Source organism: Ictidomys tridecemlineatus, chromosome 1 (assembly GCF_052094955.1).
Source record: "Ictidomys tridecemlineatus isolate mIctTri1 chromosome 1, mIctTri1.hap1, whole genome shotgun sequence".
Lineage (NCBI taxonomy): Eukaryota > Metazoa > Chordata > Mammalia > Rodentia > Sciuridae > Ictidomys > Ictidomys tridecemlineatus.
The window spans coordinates 15,618,929-15,638,475 of record NC_135477.1 but is presented as its reverse complement, the minus strand read 5'-3'; the positions used below and the strand labels follow the sequence as shown (position 1 = coordinate 15,638,475).

The following is a 19,547-nucleotide window of genomic DNA, read 5'->3' as shown; positions in this document are numbered from 1 at the left end:
CACAGGGGATGTACTCCAGGAACCCTGAAACCACGGATAGTAGCAAACCCCACCACTGCCCGTTCCTGAATCTGTGTAGCCCTCTCTTGTTTGCTGTAAGTGGCTCGATGTCACTGGATTCAGGGGTCCCTTATTGAAGACTTCATGAGGGCTCGATGCTGTCTTGTGAAATCTGTTGCCAGCAAAAGGAAGATGTCTTCTGTTCCTGGGTTCCACTCACACATTTGGTATCTTTTCCTTTTTAACTCTGTGCTTGCCAAACACCGTGGTCATAACTTGCACTTTGATATGCGATAGCAAAACTAGAGTGAATTTCTTTTATTCTTCTTCCCAATTTCATAGGTGATTCATTCTTAGCAAACTCTGCATAGGATTCCCCCCCCCCATTCTTATTAAGTCAAGAACTTTCACCTTTAAAGGAACTTTGTATGGCTTCTCTTGGGCATGTCCAAATGGCCAGCATCAGGAGTCCTGCCTCTTGGGGACCCTGATTAAGTGAGGTAAGAGTTACCTCAACACCAGCACTGTGATACGGTGACAATAGATCTGACTGCCAAAACAGTCCTCAGGGGCCAGCAGGTGGCTGTCACACAGCACAGGTGTGCACACAGTGTGGATACAGGTGGTGGCTTCCTGCTCTCAGCCTGCATCAGTTCTGTTACGTTGTCTAGTAAAAAATAATCCCTACTTTATCTGAGTTGTTTCAGAAATCAAAAAGGGGAAAAGCTGTCTAATATATTTTATGAAAGGACCATGCCTCAATTGAAAAATTATATAAGAACAAAAATTAGAATATAATAGAAAAAAACTTGAGTCAACTAAATCTAATGATTAACTGCATTAATAATGACAAAGTTAGGGTGCATTCCACAGTACACAAATGCTGAATCTTGGAAATCCTATTGTAATTCAACATATCAATGCACTAAAGAAGAAAAATCTGGTGCTTTTATCAATAGATTCAGAATATGTTCTTAACAAAGTTTAACAAGTGATTATTATTTTTAACTCAGAAAAAAAGTTTTTTTTAAAATTTTGTTTATTTGTAGATGGACACAATATCTTTATTTATTTATTTATTTAATGTGGTGCTGAGGATCAAACCCAGTGCTTCATACATACGAGGCAAGCACTCTACCACTGAGCTACAACCCCAGCCCAGAAAAAAAGGTTTTTTAAAAGTTTTCTTTAACTTGAGAAATGCTAGATATAAAATACTTGTGCAAAAATCAAAACTGAGAAAAATTCAGATGTAGTCCATTAAGACTACCAAAGAAATGCTTTCCTTTTACTAACCAGTATAGCACAGGTGACTACCCAATGCTGCAATATAACCAAAGGACACAAAATACGGAAATTGAAAGAATGGAAAAGAAAAATGTCCATATTTGGAGGTGCTAATGGTCATTTCCATAGTGAATCCAACAGAACCAGTTGGAAAATTCTTAAGAATCATCAGAGCCTGGCAGATTGCCAGGTTCGAGAGTAATTTACACACCTCGATGAAAGAATGCATCTCTGACTTTTATGGTCCTGGTGATGGCACTGGGACTGGACTTGCCATCCTAAGAACACCAACCCAAAGCAAGTTAAAATTTGAGACAGCTGTTCCCAGGAAATGAACAACAAACAACACAAGAGCTCGGATCCCTGAAAACAAGGAAAATAAATGAGGTAAGCCCTACCATCCCTGGGGGAAAGTTCTGGAATACAGTACAGGGATTAGGATCCCAAGCAGCCCATGGCTGCATCCCTGAGTGAAGAATAAAGAAATCATAGTCTGATGAGGCTGAGGAGACTAGAACTTGTGGAGGCAGAGAACCAGAGGAGGGAGACACATAAAGAAAGAATTCCAGGAGTTTCTGTGTGACTCCTAAGATGTGCCCCAGTAGAATGAAACGCCATAAGGCAGCACAGAAATGTTGGAGACCTTGCAAAGTCAACAACTTCCAGAGGCAGACACTTGAGAACTGACCAAATGGAGAAGAGGGTCCTTGAAACTCAGGAGTTTTCAAGATAGTGGCTAAGGGTCACATGTTAGCTAGACCAAACTAGCCCAGAGTAAAGTTTACTCTAACTTACTCTAATAACGGCTTTAAAAAAATGTCTCAAAAAGATAAAACTGATGGATCAGTAACTAGACTGCCTGCCAGGACAAATCCAACATTCCAGAAGGAAAACAACAAACCCAGCAACATGAAATTCTCAATGTTCACCATTCAGTTAAAGTTTACGTGAAATACCAAGAAGCAGGAAAATACAGCTCGTACCCAAGGAAGAAAAAAAATCCAAAGCAAGAAGCATCAAAATGCCATGAATGATGAAATTAACAACCCAAGCCTTTAAAGCAGCTATTATAAATATGCTCAAGGACTTCAAGAAAAATGTCAACACAATGAGAGAAATGGAAGATATATAAAATATATAAACAACAAACTAAAATCTGTAGGGTATAATTAAAGCAGTGTTTAGAGGAAGATTTATAAATTTAAATGCTCCTTTGGATAGATCTAATGTATAATCTCCCATTATAAAAAAAAAATTAGAAAAACAAGCCTAAATGAAATAGAAGGAAGAAGTCGATAAAGAATGGAAACCCCTGAAATAGAAGCAGAACAAAACTAGAAAAAGACTCAATAAAACAAAAGCTGGTTTTTAAAAATTATCAATAAAACTAATAAACTTTTAACCAGATTTGTTAAGAAAAAAAGAGAGAAGACAGGAATAACCAATACCAGGGATAAGTGAGGAGACATGTTTATAGCTCCTATGGATCTTAAAACCATAATAAAAGGATATCATAAGCAACACTGTACTAATTAATTTAACAACCTACATAAAATGAAAAAAAATAATTTTAAAGACCAAAAAATAAAATAAAAATATATAAAATAAACATAGAAGAAATAGGAAACAAATTGCCTCAACGCAATTTTTGTAAATAATAAAATTTTTATACTTCCCACAAAGAAAAGTGCCAGCCAAGATGGCTTTACTGGGGTATCTATCATATATTTAAGAAAAAAACAACTTTAATCTTAAACATATTCTTTCAGAAAACAGTAAAAGAGAATAATTCCCAGCTCGTGTGATGAAGCCCATATTACTTGAATATCAAAATGAGGCAAAGGCATTTTGAAGAAAAGAAAATTGTGGATCAATATCTTTCACAAATACACATGTTAAAATTCTTAATAAAGTATTTAACAATTGTAATCCAAATATATATATATATATATACACACACACACACAATGGATAAATCATATTACACATTGTGACCAGATAAGGTTTATCCCTGGAATGCAAGGATGGCTCAACATTCAAAATTCAAATTTATTAATAGAACAAAGGAGAAATCTCATATGATCATTTCCACAGATACAGAAAAGGCATTTGATAAAATTTAGTATGATGCTCATGATAAGTATTCTTCACAAACTCAAAGTGCTAACGATTTTCAAAAAAAAAAAAAAGCCTACAGCTAACATTATACTTAGTTGTGAAAGAGTAAAGCTTCTTTCTTAAGGTTTGAAGTAAGTAAAGATGCCTGCTTTTACTATGTCTGTTCAGTATTACATTGAAGGTCCTAGGAAATACACTAAGAAGAAAATGTTTAAAATATAAGGTATACAGATCAGAAATGAAATGATATATTCTCTAGGGATAAGCTCCTGAGAAATCTATCAACAAGCAACTGAACTAATAAATTGATATAATAATATTTCATAAAACAATAATTAATGCAATAACTAATTGTATATCCACATTCAGCAAAGAAAAACTTAGAAAATGAAATTATAGAAAAGGCAATTACAGTAATAGAAAGAAATCTCTGTGGTTGCCTTGGGTGAGCAGAAGCATAGGAATTGAGTACAGAAGAGGCAAAGTTTTGGGGGGTGATGGAAATGTTCTGAATTTTGATTGTGGTCATGGTTACATGGGTATATATATTTGTCAAACTCATGAAATCCTACAAATAAAATGAGTGTCTTATTTACAGATTTTTGTTGCAATATGATTGATGTTTGAAAAAGTACAAAAAGAGGGGGAGCATATTTCACCACACCCCAACAACCTCCTAGAAAAATACTATAGAACTCAACTCACAATTCAGAATAATCTCCACTCCAGGACTATCTAGGAATTAACTGAAAAACATACCAGACCTTTACAGAGAAAATTCTACATAAAATAAGACTCAAATAAACAGAACAGAACAGAATGTGTTTATGAGTGTATTGACTTATCAATTCTCCGGACATTAACTCTTTAAATTTTACTCAGTTCCAATAGCATTTCATATTTTTTTGGATACTTAGAAAAATAAAACAACACAAACAACTAAGATATTTCCTGAAAAATAAAAAAAAAGAGCAAAGAAAGAAACCTTTGCCCTATTAGATATAAAGACACTGTGTAAAGGTGTGGTAATAAAAATAATGGGACTGTATGTGGGAACAGACAAATAGACCCGGGGAATAAATAAAGGAACTCAGACAGAGATTCATGATCTAGATAAGGAGGCACCAGAATTTGGTGGAGGGAGGAAAAATAATGAATAATTTAGTAGATTCTTGTTGGGGTAACTGGCCGACTGGATGAAAATGAAGACGTTGTAGCTCTAATTCAAAACACATTCAAAAATGACTCAAAAAGACCTCAATGTGAAAGAAAAATGTGAAGTATTCAATAGAAGAATATGTAAAAAGAAATAATAATAATCTTTTTGACCCTAAGGTGGTAGTGGTTTCCTTAATAAGACCCCAAAAGCATAAACCGCAGGACAAAAAACTGGTGAACTTGAAAAACGCCCAAATTAAAAATATCTGTTCAAACATGGCCACTAGCGCCACAGTTAACCAATGGGCAGGAGATTGAACACCGTGGAGAGCAGCAGAGGAAGAGACCCTAGAATATAAGATTCTACTGATCAGCAGGACAAAAGCAAGAGAGCTAAGGGGAGAAAGGGGAGGAAGGAAACTAAATAGCTAATACATTTAGGAAGAACTGTTTAAGCTCAAAGTAAAATAGCAATGGGATGCCTTTACATTAAAATAGCAATGGGATGCCCTTGGTAAAAACTGGAAAAGTGAGAAAGAAGAAACTGAGTGTTGGCCAGGATGTGGGGAAGATGCAGATGAGCAGTGCACAGTGAGCGTGTTCTCCAGACGTACAAGGACCCGATGTCCTCCGGAGACAGACCAGGCTCGGCAGCCATGCCACCAAGAGCTCTGGATTTCTAGATGGGTCTTTGGGCAGGAAGAGCAAGGAGCCATTGCCAGGGGAGCCAGATGGAGCCCTGAGTGGACTGCAGGGCGTCTCCAAGGGCTGCCTGGATACAGGCCAATAGGAGAGACAGCGGTGGCATTCGGGTCCTGCTGTTTGTCCAGGTGGGGTGCGGCGGATGCCAAGTGCAGGGTCTTTCCGCTTGGCAATGCCCAGGTGGGACACATGCAGGTCGGTCGTAGGGTGGTGGGAACGAACGTGAACACCCAGCCCCAGGTGACTCTGTGAGCTGCTCCACCTGGGTCTCCTGGTGCTTCCGCCACCGTGCTCTGGGGCCCTCTGCGGGGGACCTCCCTGCCTCTTCTGTCTCACAGGCCAGGTTATATAAATACCAGGTCCTGCAGTCTCACAATGCAACCGGTGGGCTGGACCATCAGGAGGAGTGTGCTGGGCTGCTTTGAGGTTTGACCTATTTATTTTTTGCCAGGAGCTTTTTTGAAAACTCTCTTTGTTAAGGTTTTTCCTCCCCTCTTCCTTTCTTCCCTCCGACTTTGACGTCAACACAAAAGCCAGTGTGGGCAGAAGGTGGGCGTTTAAGGACACTGCCGAGCAGCGAGTCCGCTCCTGATACCTCCTCGCTCCCGAGTACGGGTGGCTTCAAGAGTTCCACTGACCCCCAAAGACAGAGGGCCAGGTTCCTCCTCCCCTGCCTCCGGAGGGCCCCTTTTCTAGTCTGCTTGGCAGGTGGCCAGCAGAGGCCTCAGGGGCCAAGTTTTGCCCTGGACCCTCTAGGCCCAAGGCCGACCTGTCCTTCTCCAGCCTGTTACTCCATGAAGAACTTTGGTCTCTGGAGTATGCGCCCATCAGAGTGTTCAGGAGGCCGAGGGGGACTCGTCTGTGGGACAAGACGCCGGCCACCAGCTTTACATGACCTATAGTCTCCCCACTTGGCTGGCAGAGGTCTTGGGGTTTGTCATTAGAACTCAAAACCTCATCCCAGTCAGAAGTAGCTCATCAAGTCTCATGAGTCGTTGATACCTCGGTGTAAATTCCATGCACAGGGTGGGCGAGAGAAGATTCTAGAGCCCTCTAGAACCCCACCAGGAAAGACAGGGACTTCTGAGCGAGAAAGACACACAGACAGGCAGGCGGGTGTTGAAGACCAAACTGGACGGCTCCTGACCGGCTCTGGTTGGGACAGGCCTGCCCAAAGCCTCCCATGCCCTCAACAGGCTAGCAGGTCCCCTGCCAGGCCCCCTGCCAGGCCCTGCCACCCCGGCCAGCCCCAGGGTGAATCTCCTGACATTTCCTCTCCACTAGCTCGCTCCCTCCCTCTCTCTCTCTCTCTCTGTCTCTCAATGTCTCCTTTGTTTCACTGTCTCTTGAACTTTTAATTCCTTTCCTCGGTTTCCCCTTTGTCCTCTCTCACTTTTGGTCCCCACCTCTCACACTGCCCTCCTGTCCTTCTCCCACCACGTGGTCTTCTCCTGCCTCCGTTTGGTCTCCTCTCACGTCTTGGTAGCCACGTTCTGTCCACTATCTGAGCAACGTGGTCCCCACATCGTGGGGTCTTTCTGGTCTGACTCTCCAGGAGCAGGGGAGCATGCGATGGCTTTCTTCTCACCCCTCTCCCCTTGCCCACACCCTGCACCCTCCTCCTCCGGGCGAGGACGCTCCTCCATCTCCCTCCTCCTACCGCATCTGTCTCCCACCCTCTTCCTTTCAGGGGGCTGAACATCTCAATCGCCCCATGTCGGCAGATCCTTTGCGGGTTGATATTTTATACTAGGTGTGTCTGCTTTAACTCTTCCACTTAAAAATTAAACCCATCTGCCCCAAACCAAAAACAGTCTCTCCCCTACTGGGGACAATAAATATTGATGACTTGAGGCATGATTGGCTTTTATGATGTTTGATGACAACTGGTATCAGTTACAGAACTTACATCATTTAAAAAAAAAAAAAATACAAAGCCCGAGCAGGGATGTTGCATGTCCACAGACATTATTAAATGTCAAAAGAAATCCATTTCCTTCCAGAGCCCCAAATCTAAACAAGGTGGGGGTGCTGGAGGGGGCTGCAGTGGGGGAGGTTTGGGCAGCTTTCACGAGAAGAAAGAAGAACGTTTCTTTGCATGTCCACCCTCATCTGTGACAGTGGCGCTTTCCTACAGTCCCACTGTAGTGACCGCCACAAGTGCTCCTCCTTGTCCTCCCTGGAGAAACCGAGCCACTGGACACCTCTCCTTCCCCCCGGGATGCTCTCAGATGCCTCCAGATGGGAGAAAAGAGACCAGGAGAGCTGGGGAGCCGGAAGCCAAAGAGGAGGTGAGAACACTCATGTCCCTCTTTATTTTTGTTGTCAGAACAAAATCAGGGCTGTCTGGCGCTGAGGTTGAAAGCAAATAAACCAAAATCTGGTGCGTGAGCCTCCTGTGCTTCTATTTATATCCGCGTGAGTTAAATATAAATAGCTCTATTAAAGGGGCGGCTGGGGGGGGGCTGCCAGCATTTCTATTTAGAGCGTATTCAAAGTCATAAAAAGAAAGAAGAGTGGAAATATTTTACTGCTATTTTAAATGTATTTATGTGTTTTATGGAGCTGGATTCTGACGACCTAAGATACTTCCGGAGACTTATTTGGGTGTTTTTGGAGGAGTCATACATTCTTGTGGTCTTGAGGGTGGCTTGGTGAATCAAACCCCTAAAGGCTTTTGTAATTGGAAAGGGCAACCTGGTTCCGAACGGATCTCCCTCTTGCCCCCCCCCCCTCACAGTTTATGAGGTGGGAGAGGCAGACTTCTTTGTCATTCCAAAGAAGGTTCTGGAAAAAGAGAACAGAGCTGCAGTGGGAATGCAGGGATTTCTCCTGGAGCCTGCATTTGTGAAGCAGCGTTGCCATTAATATCCATCTCACAGGGTCCTGGAGGAGGTCACAGGAACATTGTTGATGGAAGTGGTTTGGAAGTGGGAATGGATTGAGCGTTCTCTCCTCCAGAGAAGCAGGGTGCCACTTCCTCGGGGGCTTTGGACCCGTCACGTCCCCTCTCCGACCCTCTATCTGCCATCAGTGAGATGGAAATGATAATCCTTAGGTCTGAGGCCTTTGGTGGGAAGTGGATGAAGTGTGCCTGCAGCTGCCGAGGAAGCAGTGAGATGCCGATGACACTGACCGTGGGCCAGGCCCGCTGCCAGGAGCTGCCCGTGGAGAGGCGGGTGATCGGAGAGCAGTTACCAACCACTGGGCAGTTCCAGTCTTGGGACCTGAAGGCACCCCTCCTGCCTGGGGGCATTTCAGCGGGGGGGGGGGGGGAATGGGAGGAGAAAGTTGAGACAGACTGTGGGACAGTAACTGGGCCCACTGGTTGTCCTTTATCCATCGAGTTGGCCAAGGTCAGTGGAAAGACAGGAATGGTGCTGAAAGGAAAGAATGAGGCCGAGTTTGGATCAAGGAGGGGCACGAGGCTGGAACGACGTGTTGCCAGGGCTGGGATGAGGAGCAGGAGAGAGAAATGCGACATCCCTCAGGACTTCTTCTGGTGGCATTGTCCCCATGTTGACATGATTTGCGCTGTTTTGCCCAGTTAAGGCTGGAATGAAACGGGAATGCTTGGAAGGTCCTGTCCGGGCTCAAACAGGCCCTCTCGGGAATCCAGCTCGTTATCTGGACGATCTTAGCCATCGGGGCAGGGGGCGGGGGTGGGTTGGCAAGAGTCGCTCAGAAATGACTTTCTTGTGATCCATGCAGCAATTCCGTTCCCTCGGCCAAACCAGAAATACCACTGACCCTGAGGTATTTGGCGTGGGTGACGTTCTGGATCCTTGAAGGGCACAGGGTTATGAAACGGAAATGGTTCCCTTAAAAGTCCACCTAGTCCTTGGAGTGTGAGTGCATGCGTGTGTGTGTGTGTGTGTGTGTGCGTGCATGCAGAGGAGGGGGAGCAAGAGGCGCTCACCTCTACCAAAGGAGCTTCCCAACCTAATTAAGAGCAAGTGCAAACAGACGGGGTGGATTTCATAACGGCTGTGGGTTCTTCACCAGTGACCACCGTCAGATTAACTGACCCCCCCACACACACACACACTGGAAGTTGTCCCTTTAAGTGAGGTGGGCAAGCTCCAAGGAATTTAAGAGAATCAACATGTTTTCTTTTCCTGGTTGCATTGCTTCAAATATTTCACTTCTTAAAGTAACCTTGGTTTGTTACGGTAGATTTTTTTTTTTTTTTTGGTTTTGTTTTTTTGTTTTCTGTTTTGTTTGGGCTCTTTTTTTATTTTTTTCCTTGTAAATTTTTGTTGTTGTTGTTGTTAAGGTGAGAAAACCAGCTCCAGGAAAAAGAAAAGAAAGAAGGGGGGGGAAAAAGAAACAACACAAAACCCCACAACTTGGAGTTGTCAGAGTCGGAATGCATATCAGTTATGCTAGGAGACAATGAAAACATCAAAAAGAGCATACAAGCCATAAAAAATTCAGGTCCTCTGAAGCAATGTGGGACACGCTTGCCTGTGCTCCTCATTTGCATGGCAGTACCCACAATGCTCCGCCAGCTCCCAGATCTTTCTGAGCAGCCCCAGTGTCTGCGCTCTGGGGAACAAAGCGAAAGGTTGGAGCGTGCTTGTGGGTAAGAGAGGTACTTTTGTGTCTGCTCGGAGGAGGAACCGTGGCGGGTGGGGGCGCGGGAACCTCTCCCACCGTGGTGATTAGCAGGCAGCCCTGGGGGGCTTAATCACCGTCCCTGGCCCTTTGTTTTGTGGTTCTGTTGTGGGATTTTTGCCTTCCTCGGCTGGGCTGTCTTCCCTGTCCCCAGTTGCGCTGCACCGCTGTGCCGTGCGGTGCGGGCAGAGGAGGAGGTCCAGCCTCAGAGCCCTTCTATTGCTCTCTCTGGAACTGGGTTCCTGTGCAGTGTGTTTCCCAGCACTGGTCGCCACCTCAAGGGCACAGGCAGTCCCTGCTTGGTCAAGGTGAAAGCCGGTGCCACCTTGGCCGGATGCCCCGAGCCAGGGGTTCCCTCAACCCTTGACCTCACCTTCCTGCACCCACTGTGTTTTCCCCTCCAGAACTCGCTCTTTGGGTCCAGCAGAGCCATTGTCTGGATGCTCCAAAGCCCAAGGTGGTTTGGGGTGCAGGCGTCAAATTAAGAGCCGGTGCAAGAAGAGCTGGGCCGAGGCCCCCTGGGTGTGTCCCGTGCACCCTCTTTTGTTCCTTGCCAAGTCCGCCCCGTGGTGTCCGGGCCCGTGGAGGGCCTGGTGGCTATTATTCCACTAGTGAATTTAGCATGGCCAACCGTTCTGGGGCATTACAAAATACATTAAAAAAAATAAAAGTAAAGCTCGATCTTTGAGGTTGCTACCTGGAAGGTTTTTGTCTGGGTTTGTACTTTGATTTTTGAGCTTGACTTTTCTCAGTGCTGTAAAAGAGTTCTTAGGCTAGATTAATTTAGCAGTAGGAAGGTCTGGGCAGAAGAGTTAACGTGGGTACGTGTGGGCCCTCAACTGCCGCCTGCAACCCCGAGCTTCAGAGGTAAGATGAAAGTCAGCCCCACCCAGAATTCAGAAGTGGGCTACCCGCGAGCCGGAGCCAGCAGACTTGTTTGTGCAGCCTCGACAGAGCATCGCAACTGTGTTGAATCGCTTGCCAACGTTTTAAAAATCAGGAGTTTTGATAGCATTTCTTCAAGGCTCTGAAGATTGGGTGCATTCCTCATGGGAACCACCGGCCGGGGTTGGTTGACAGCGCCCCCTACAGGCAGACTTCTCTCCCACTAGGTCTGCAGTGGGCTCCAGCCCAGACCCCCAGGTCTCTGCTCTTAGGCTGCACACTCCACGCCCCTGAGTGCCTGTCTTGCAGGCCTCTGAATGCTCAACCTTCTGGGCTGCACTCCCAGGCAGAACCCCTGGGCTTTTCCATTTGCTGTCTGCAGCACTGGCCCAGGGCTTGCCCAACCTCAGCTTTCCACCTGGGCACAGAGAGAGGCAGCACCCGGGCTCTTGACTCACAAGAACTCCCAGCTTTTCTGTCCCAATTCCAAATCTAACAAATGCATTTTTCACCTGCTCTCCCTCCACGGGTCCACTCCGACTCCTCTTGGCACGTGTTTCTCTTCTACCTCAAGTAGTCTGGGGTGAGGGGTAGGTTGCAAGGTTTGGATTTTAAAAATTCTTTCCCAGATTTGTTGTGTCTAATTTGGGCTGCAAGTGGTTTTCGGTGTCAACGACCAACCAGTGTTTGGTCTGCACAGGCATTTCTGTTGAACTTGGATGGTGGTGAAAGCCCAGTTTCCCCAAATAAAGTCTAAATACGTTCACACATTTATTCCCAGGTGCGTCTTTATGTTTCTGCCTGTCTCACCACACCTCAGACGTTCCCATGGAAGGGGAGGGTCCTGGAGAGAAATCGGGCAGGTAACCTGAGCTTCTAGTGTAAACTTCGTCAAGACCAGAACACCAGCGCTGACCCAGGACCAGGGTTGGTGGTCAAGATGCTTCCGAGCAGATGTTCACCTGAGCGATGGGGTTGGAATCTGGTTCCCTGAAGACCTAAAGGATGGATAATGGGAAATCAAGTAGGGAGTCAGAAGCATAGTGGAAAGGACCACTTTTAAAAATGGTCCTCCCCACCCCCTCCCCAAATCTAACTGGACCCTTCAGCCACACCCGCAGCACACCAGTGTACGAGACGGTCATCGCCACCGGTGTTAATGACGCTGATGCTGCAGGAGCCGTGGATGAAGGGCTCATTGTGTGCTAGGGTCACTGCCGAGGGCCCTTACACACAGACTTCCTTAGTCCTCAGGATAACTCCATGAAAACCATGTTGTCCCCGTTTTACAGACAAGAAAACTGACTCGTGATTAAGCGATTTGCCCAAAGCCCAGGAGGAGGAAAGGGACAGGGCTGCCGGGCAGATCCCCACTGTCCTCCGCATATCCTGGGCCTGGACGGCAGGACCGTGCCCCTCCCCCACAGCTGGCCAGAGCCGGGATCTGGTGGACAGCCTGCCCAGCAAGGAGCTGGCCCATTGCAGAGCCCAGGGGGACTCGTGGTGTGCTTGGCCCACAGTCTCCTTGCTGAAAGGACCCCCAGGGAGGTGGCCCGGGACCCTCAGAGATGGTTCCATTCCAGGCCCATGGATGGACTGGGCCACTGCCGGAGACCCGGGTGAGTCTCTTTACCTGGAATCCACAGGACCGGGCTGGGATGGGTGGTGCGTGTTCACCGCCTGGGGGAGCGGTCCTGGTGGGGCAGACAAGGCCAGGCCTGAGGCCAGGCCAGGGGGGACAGCAGAGACCCAACCAGGAGCAAGCCCTGTCGGCCTTTGTGTTGGATTGGGGGAGGGGGAGTTAGCTCACACCAGCCCTGAGCTGACTCCCACCCCCCCCCCCCCCCCGGGACTGTTGGTCAGACTGTTCCAACAGGCGGGGCCAGGCTGAGAGCCTAGCTGCCCGTGTCCCTGCCCAGAGGCACCCGAGTGCCTAAGGAGGCCTTGTGCCAGGGGGCTGTGGGGACACCTGGGAGGACAAGGCACCGTCTCCACTCTGGGCAGATGACATGCATCCTCTCTTGGAAGGCAGCTGTAAGAGAGGCTCGAGGTCCAGGGGCGGGAGCAGCCCTTTCTAATTGGAAACTGCAGAGTCAGGGTCAGGGTACTGTCACTTCTCCAGGCCACTGGACCACAGAGCCGGGCCTTTAGTAGAAGTTAAATAAGTGTCTTTTGATTGACAAATGTGTCTGTCAATGATTTTAGAGGTTCTTGGAAGGACTTGTGGGAGAGGTGGAAATTGAGTGTGTGTTGTATCTGTCAAACGTGGACTCACTTCTAGAAAGATATCTAAATTAACAGCTGCAAAGCCTAGAGGGGGATTGTGTAGCATATAGAACGAAGTCTGGAGGGTTAGAATCCATGGCCATACGACAGCTTCATGGTCACCAGGGATTCAGCTTGTTTTCTATCTTTCTGCTCTTTGATCTTCAGCTCACCAATGAACAGGCCCAAGATCGCCTCATGGTAACAAGACAGCTGCTGGAACACCACATAGGTCTCACATCCACTTTCTAGGTAGAAAGAAGGAGAACAGGGAGAAGGGACAGCCTTCCCAGAAGGCTCAATTGATTTCCACCGATATTTCACTGACCGTTTCTAACTGCAAGGGAAATTAGGAAACACGATCATTTATCCTGATACATCCTTGATCTGAATAAAAATCAGATCAGGAGGGAGGAAGGGGAGCACAGACAACGGGGAGACAACCTGAGACTCTGTTTGAAGATGGAGTCTTCTTTTTGGAGAAGGAGAAGGAGAAGGAAAAGAATTCACCAAGGCCACGCCTGTCTCACTCCTGAGCTGTGAGAGGCACCGCTTTGGGACATCCTTTATCGTGACGGGACGATGTGGCCAATACCGGGCACCGGTGCCTCGGCACATAATCAGTTCCTGCTCTGTTCAAACCCTCCTGCCCAGCGCTTGGTTGATTGCCCTGACTTCTCCTTCGTTATCTGCAGCTGTTTAAAGTGCCTGGAGGAACACTCGCCCTCTATTTGGCAACGAAGCCTCAGGTGACAGACGGAGTCCGACAGGTATGAGGACAGGAGCTGGGCTGCCAGGGAGGTAGGTGGACCGAGAGGTGGCCGCGGTCTTTGGTGAACATTGAGAATCACTGAGGCCACATCACTGCCTCTGGCTGACGCAGACCCGCCCTTCCAGAAGAATCACTTCTGCTAAACAGAACACGGGAGTTTCTCGCTCTTTAAAAAAGTCCACAAGAATCGGAGCTCCTGTGGAAGACAAGTGCCAAATCCCCACTCATGTGTTCGTTCAGCTTCCAAACCCAACCAAACAGAAGGTGCCAGTTCTCTCAAGATGGCAGCCCAGCCGCCCGCAGGTGCTCTCAGACAAGGGGGGCGCCCTGGACGCGGAAAGCTCTCTGGGTCTGGCATACTTTCCAGTTCCCTTCACCCCAGGGTGGGGAACCCAGGTCTGCAGAGGGGAAGGCCTAGGGCTTCTCCTGCTCCTTCTTACTCTTGCACAACCAGCTGAAGGGGTGGGTCACCTCCTGAGGAAGCCACCAACGTCCAGCAGGCCTGCTGGTCTCGGCCAGTCCTTGAAGGTGGCGAGAGTCTCCAGGACACCGACATCCATCCCAGTCTCCGCAGGAAGACCCACTCAAAAGCGGATGAAGGCCTCATGTCGTCCACGCTGGGAACTTTTACAGACATCTTCCATTCTGCTTTCACTGCAAACTCCACGAGAGCCAGGAAGGTGTCCTGCTCTGTCTCTCCTCACTCCTTGCCCAGAATCCAAGCAGAGCTCAAGGTGTCTGAGCTTAATGATCATACGGGAAACACCACCTCATTTCTTTCTGGAACCATGTGCAATTTGGCTTCTTCCTTCCCTTTTGTTCCCAGGTTCTTGACATGATTTTCTCTTGGGCAATTTTTTTTTGTATCCTTTTAGTGATTTAGATTATATATAGAGTTAATTGCGTGTCATTGTAGATGACGCTCCATCAAACAGTATTATACAGGGTAAGCATGTTCCCACATGGTCTCGAATAGACTAAACCGCTCTAACAAAGAGAACTCAAATATAGAGACTTCATTAAATAAAGTAGAATGTAATTCTCACCCACATGGCAGTCTAAAGGAGCCTGTGGCAGGTGGACAGTTCTGCTCCACAAGGTCACCCGGGCTGCAGGACTAGTTCTCACTTCCTTAAAACATGACGTCCCTAGCTTGGTCCCAGTGGCTCCTCTAGTTTTGATCTCTCCCAAGCCAGGGAGAAAGGGAGAGGAAATGGAGGACAAGTAACTTCCCCATGGATGTGCAATCCACGAGGTGTACATTTCACTTCTGCTCACATCCCTTGGATCCAAATGTGTGGCATGACTCTAGTTAACCTGCAAAGGAGGGTTGGGAAATGTAGTTTCTGAACAACCAGATGTCAGGAGTTGGTGCTTCCAAATACCCAATGTTAACCTTCAGGGTTTACAGACAAGAAGTCAAAGTCCCTGGCAAGACTCAGAAGTCCTGAAATCCTAAGCTATTCTTAGAAGCCGTCGATGGACTTCGTACCGTTGGCTTATTACAATGGGTAGCTAGCAACATTGGTTTAATAAATGAGAAATATTCAGTGTAACAAATTTACAGACAACTGCAGCCTGTAGCAAATAATTAAGAGTCAAAAAGAACTGGTGAATATTATTGTGTAATATTCCAATAATATAACATTTAGATCTTTTAGCAAAGTTCAAGTGCTACAGATGGAAATTGCCAACCAAGGGCTGATTTTACTTCCCAAGTTTGTTATTTCTGAGCACATTGCTAACAAGATTTGCGTAAAGCATACCTACATATAAATTTAATCTTGATTTATTTCCAAGAGTGACTCTCCATTTCCAGTGGTCAGGACCATCGACATGCACACTTACAACAGGACCAGAGCCATGGTCCTAGCCAACCGTGATCCCCTCTCTCCCATGGGCTCCTGTCCTGTCCCCATGATGTCATCCTTCACCTTCAGCATTTCCAGCTCTTACCTTTGGTTTGATGTTGGTGGATTGAGCCCGTGTTGCCTCTAGGTTCATGGTTAAGCTTTGATTTTTGCAGGACAAATACTTTTTCCATTAGTTTCTTGACTAATTTTTCTTTTAGCATTTAGAAAAATGTCAACATTTCCCAACAAACACTGGAAAGGAATTCCCACTTGGAGAAACCAGTCCAGGTGAGTAGGTGTGGGGAGTGGAGTGGAAAGCCCTATCCTCAAAGGCAGGAGAGGATGAGCACTGAGAGATACCTCTCCTCTATGAGCCATTAGTGAGCTCAGTGCAAAATGAAATGTGGGGGTTCTTCATTAAAAGTTATTCAAAACAGCAAAGTGGTGCCCACGGAGCACTAAACCAAGTGTAGGGTCTTTTTAACTGTGGCGTCCTGTACATGTACACAAGTCCCACACCTATAAAGCTGACCCTGTCTGATACAGCACATTATTTTAGAATCCTTGTTAGTATCATTTTCAATGACAGCCTAATGTTCTACTGTGCCAATATATCATAATTCATATTAATAATTCTGTATCCTTGAAAAGTTTGGTAACTTAATTCAGCAGTCTTTGCTACCGTTTTTACTTGAACTTGGTGTTCTCCCTGAGCTGTGGAGCCTCACCCTGGACACCCCAGAGGAGCTTTAGACCGCTGCTGAGATGTGGCCTGCTACCTGCATGGCTTAGAGAAGGCCGGACTAGAAGACCCCAGGACCAGATGGGCATTCTCAGGAGGAAGGCAGCCGGTCGTGGGCAGTATTAACAGGAAAATCAAATCCAACCCGGATCAAGATACATCAGTAAGGGCAGAATGGCAGACAGGCAAATGAGGGCTCTGCTCAGAGATGGTCCGGGGCATGTTGCCCAGCTGAGGACAGTTGCTGTCTTTGCTCGGGGCAGCCTGGTCCTTCTCAGTGTGTCTCTGAGCTGATCTCTCTGGGTTTTAAAGAGCCCAGGCCTGCTCAGGCCATCTCTGTCCCTGGTGGATGACTATCTCTCATAAGCACTGGGCAGACCGGGAGCCCAGGGGTTGGGGGCTAGAGAAGGAGGGGATGGGCTGGATGACACATTTAGCAGAGCCAGGCCAGTATGACCAAGTGGGAGGCACTACAGCAGAGGGAGGAGAGGAGCCCAGGGGTACTTTGGAGCCAACTCCTGCCCGGCACAGGAATTCCCAACCTGGATGACCTTGGGCAGCACACACTTAGCTTCCTATGCTTCTACTTCCTCGCCTGTGCAGTGGGTTGATGGCTGACCTCGGGGCCATTCTTTCTTCTGCAAAGGGCTACACAGTAAATTTTTAAGACTTTAGGGGCCACAGGGGTTTTTCATAACTACTGAATTCTGCTGTCGTAGAGGAAAACAACCACAGGCCATCTGTAAATGAATGGCGGTGGCCGCTCCAAGGAAACCACACTTACAGAAACAGGTAGCTCGCCATGCTTCCCCGACCCCCCAGCTACTTCACAGGACGGATGTGCAATTAGAGATGGTGCAGGCGAGCGCCTCCCCCAGGGGTGGGCACAGCCAGACAGCCAGGGAGAGGGAGCTCCGTCCACTGACCCTCAGGCTGTCAGGACTGAGTTAACACCACATTGGAGAAGGCTTCCACTTCCAGGGAAAGAAGATAGCCAAGAAGGACCCCGACAGCCCTTCGGACAGACAGAGTGACACACTTCTGTATTCATGACTCTTTTAATTATTTTTGAAGACGGGCACTTCCCAGGACGTATTCACAGACGCAGGGCTGAAACGGGAGAAGAGTCTTTGAGAACTTTCCAGCTCCCCCCCCCCATATTGTACCTCCTTTTCATCTCCCATTCGTTCCCTTCTTGAATGTTCTATTGTGGTGAGAACACTTCACGTGAGATCCATACTGTCGACGGATTTTGAAGTGCACAGTGTAGAACGGTGATCTCTGGGCACGAGGTGGTCAGCAGGTCTCCAGAACTCGGTCATCTGCTGTCACTGAAACCTCATGCGATGGGTGAGCCACGCCCCGTACTCCCCTCCTCCTGGCCCCTGGTAGCCACAGTTCTGTTCTTTGCTCCCCTAAATTTGATTATTTTAGACACCTCTAGGTGATCGTAAAAGAGCCTCTTTCTTCTCCTACATCATCAGCTTGGGGTTGCAAGGGAGGGACACTGCAGCCCCAGATCCCCTGGGTAAGGGACAGGTTGGCAGAAGCTCAGAATAACGGTGCCCAGATGCCCACCCCCGCCGTTGCTTGGTCTGCCTCTGTTTTTTTTTTTTTTTTTTTTTTTGCAGGCTTGCTCTGTTGGCCAGAAGGTAGGGGACACGGCAGCTCATGCCCACCTGCAGCGATGGCTCCGCGCTCCCTGATTTCCCCTGGGCTCGGCCACCTGGGGAAGCTGGAACTTGTGAACTCAGCCGCAGACTCAGGAGAGCCTTGGGCTGGGAGCGTTTCCTCGTTTCCAAGCCAACGCTGAAGGCTCGGGCACTGGTGGATGGGAAAGCCATTGATTTTTCTCGAGATAATAACTCCAGTGTATTTGTTCAGTGTCTTTCAGAACCACAGCCTTGTCTGATTTTATTTCTGTTTTGTTTTGGTTTTAGTTTGTTGGCTCCGAGAGGAAAAAAAAGTGAACCAACTAAAATCAAAAATCTCAGGGTTTTTTGTTCGGTGGCTCCCGGGGTCAAACGGTTGATGTCCTCCTGTCAAAAGCAGCACTGGTTCTGCAACATGACTCTCATGAGCACCTACTGTGTGTCGTCGTGGGCAGGGAGGGCTTTGGGAGGAGCATGAGGTCTGGTGGCTTCTGAGAGGGCAGCCTGGCTCTTGGAGTCCATAGTCCCTCCCCAAGTGACCTCTGAGTCCTGATGACAGTCCTCCATCAAGAAACCAGTCAGTCCCAGACAAAAATTCCTCGGGAAACTTAGACCCAATGCTCAGCAAATCCCACGTGTGGTCTGGCCTGATGTCTCACTTCCTGTTTCCAGTTCTTGCCTGATTCCCAGGAAGCAGGTCTCTTTCCTTCCTGTCCATCAAGGGAAGGAAGGAACAGGAAGCCTTGGAACATGGCGCTCCACACTTTCCACCTGCGGCAGGTCTCGTCTTCCACTGCCCCAGAAGGCAAGACAATGATGCCTATGTGACCTGGGAGGACTGAGGCCCCACAGGGTATTGGCCTGGCCTGTGGAGCCAGCGGTTGGCAGCGGAGCCTGCACTCCTCCCTCTGCCGAGTGGCTCCCACCCACACCACAGCTCCCCGACTTCTGTGTTCCCCAAGGGCATCTCATCTTGTCCTTTGGGCCCTCCACCCAGGCCTTTCAAAACCACGTATCACCGTGACGTCCTTGGTGGGTCAAGAGCGCACTGGTATTCAAAGGACCCCTCCTCTCCCTCCAGGTCATCCGTCTTCTGGGGAATCACCAAGTTCCGTGAGGCCATTCCTTCTCCCAGTGTGGTCCCTGGTCCAGCAGCAGTAGCAGCAGCCCTGAGGAACTTGGGGGAAATACACATTCCTGAGTCCACCCCAGACCCACCACCGGCCCGGAACCTCCCAGCATAGAGGCAGGAATTGTGTCTGAATCTCCTCTCTGGGTGGCTCTCGCGTGCTCTGAAACAGAGCTGCTGGCTCGGATTTGATGCCCCGTGTGCTTGGACCATAGAAAGGGAGGGAAAGGGGGTCATTTTCATGTTCAAAAATTGGTAAGCAGTGCGTGTGCTATTGCAGTCTTAGAAATTCATAAGGATGCCGTGCGTTCAAGACCAGGAAGAACTTTGCAGTGGGAAAACCCATCGGTTTGACTAAACTGGCTCC

The 19,547-nt window shown here is 47.8% G+C and overlaps 1 long non-coding RNA gene across 4 annotated transcripts; it reads left to right on the top strand.

The window, feature by feature from the left end:
- The first annotated feature begins 9,740 nt into the window (after positions 1-9,740).
- On the top strand, positions 9,741-17,819 carry LOC120885499 (uncharacterized). Of its 4 annotated transcripts, none has more exons than XR_013437876.1 (5): positions 9,741-9,850; positions 11,549-11,630; positions 12,060-12,386; positions 13,201-14,667; positions 15,876-17,819. It is a non-coding gene; the product is annotated as an uncharacterized LOC120885499 (long non-coding RNA). The 4 variants fall into 4 exon arrangements; XR_013437883.1 differs by having other exon boundaries at positions 11,549-12,386; positions 15,876-15,945; positions 16,372-17,819; XR_013437888.1 differs by having other exon boundaries at positions 11,549-12,386; positions 13,201-14,538.
- Positions 17,820-19,547: the final 1,728 nt, after the last annotated feature.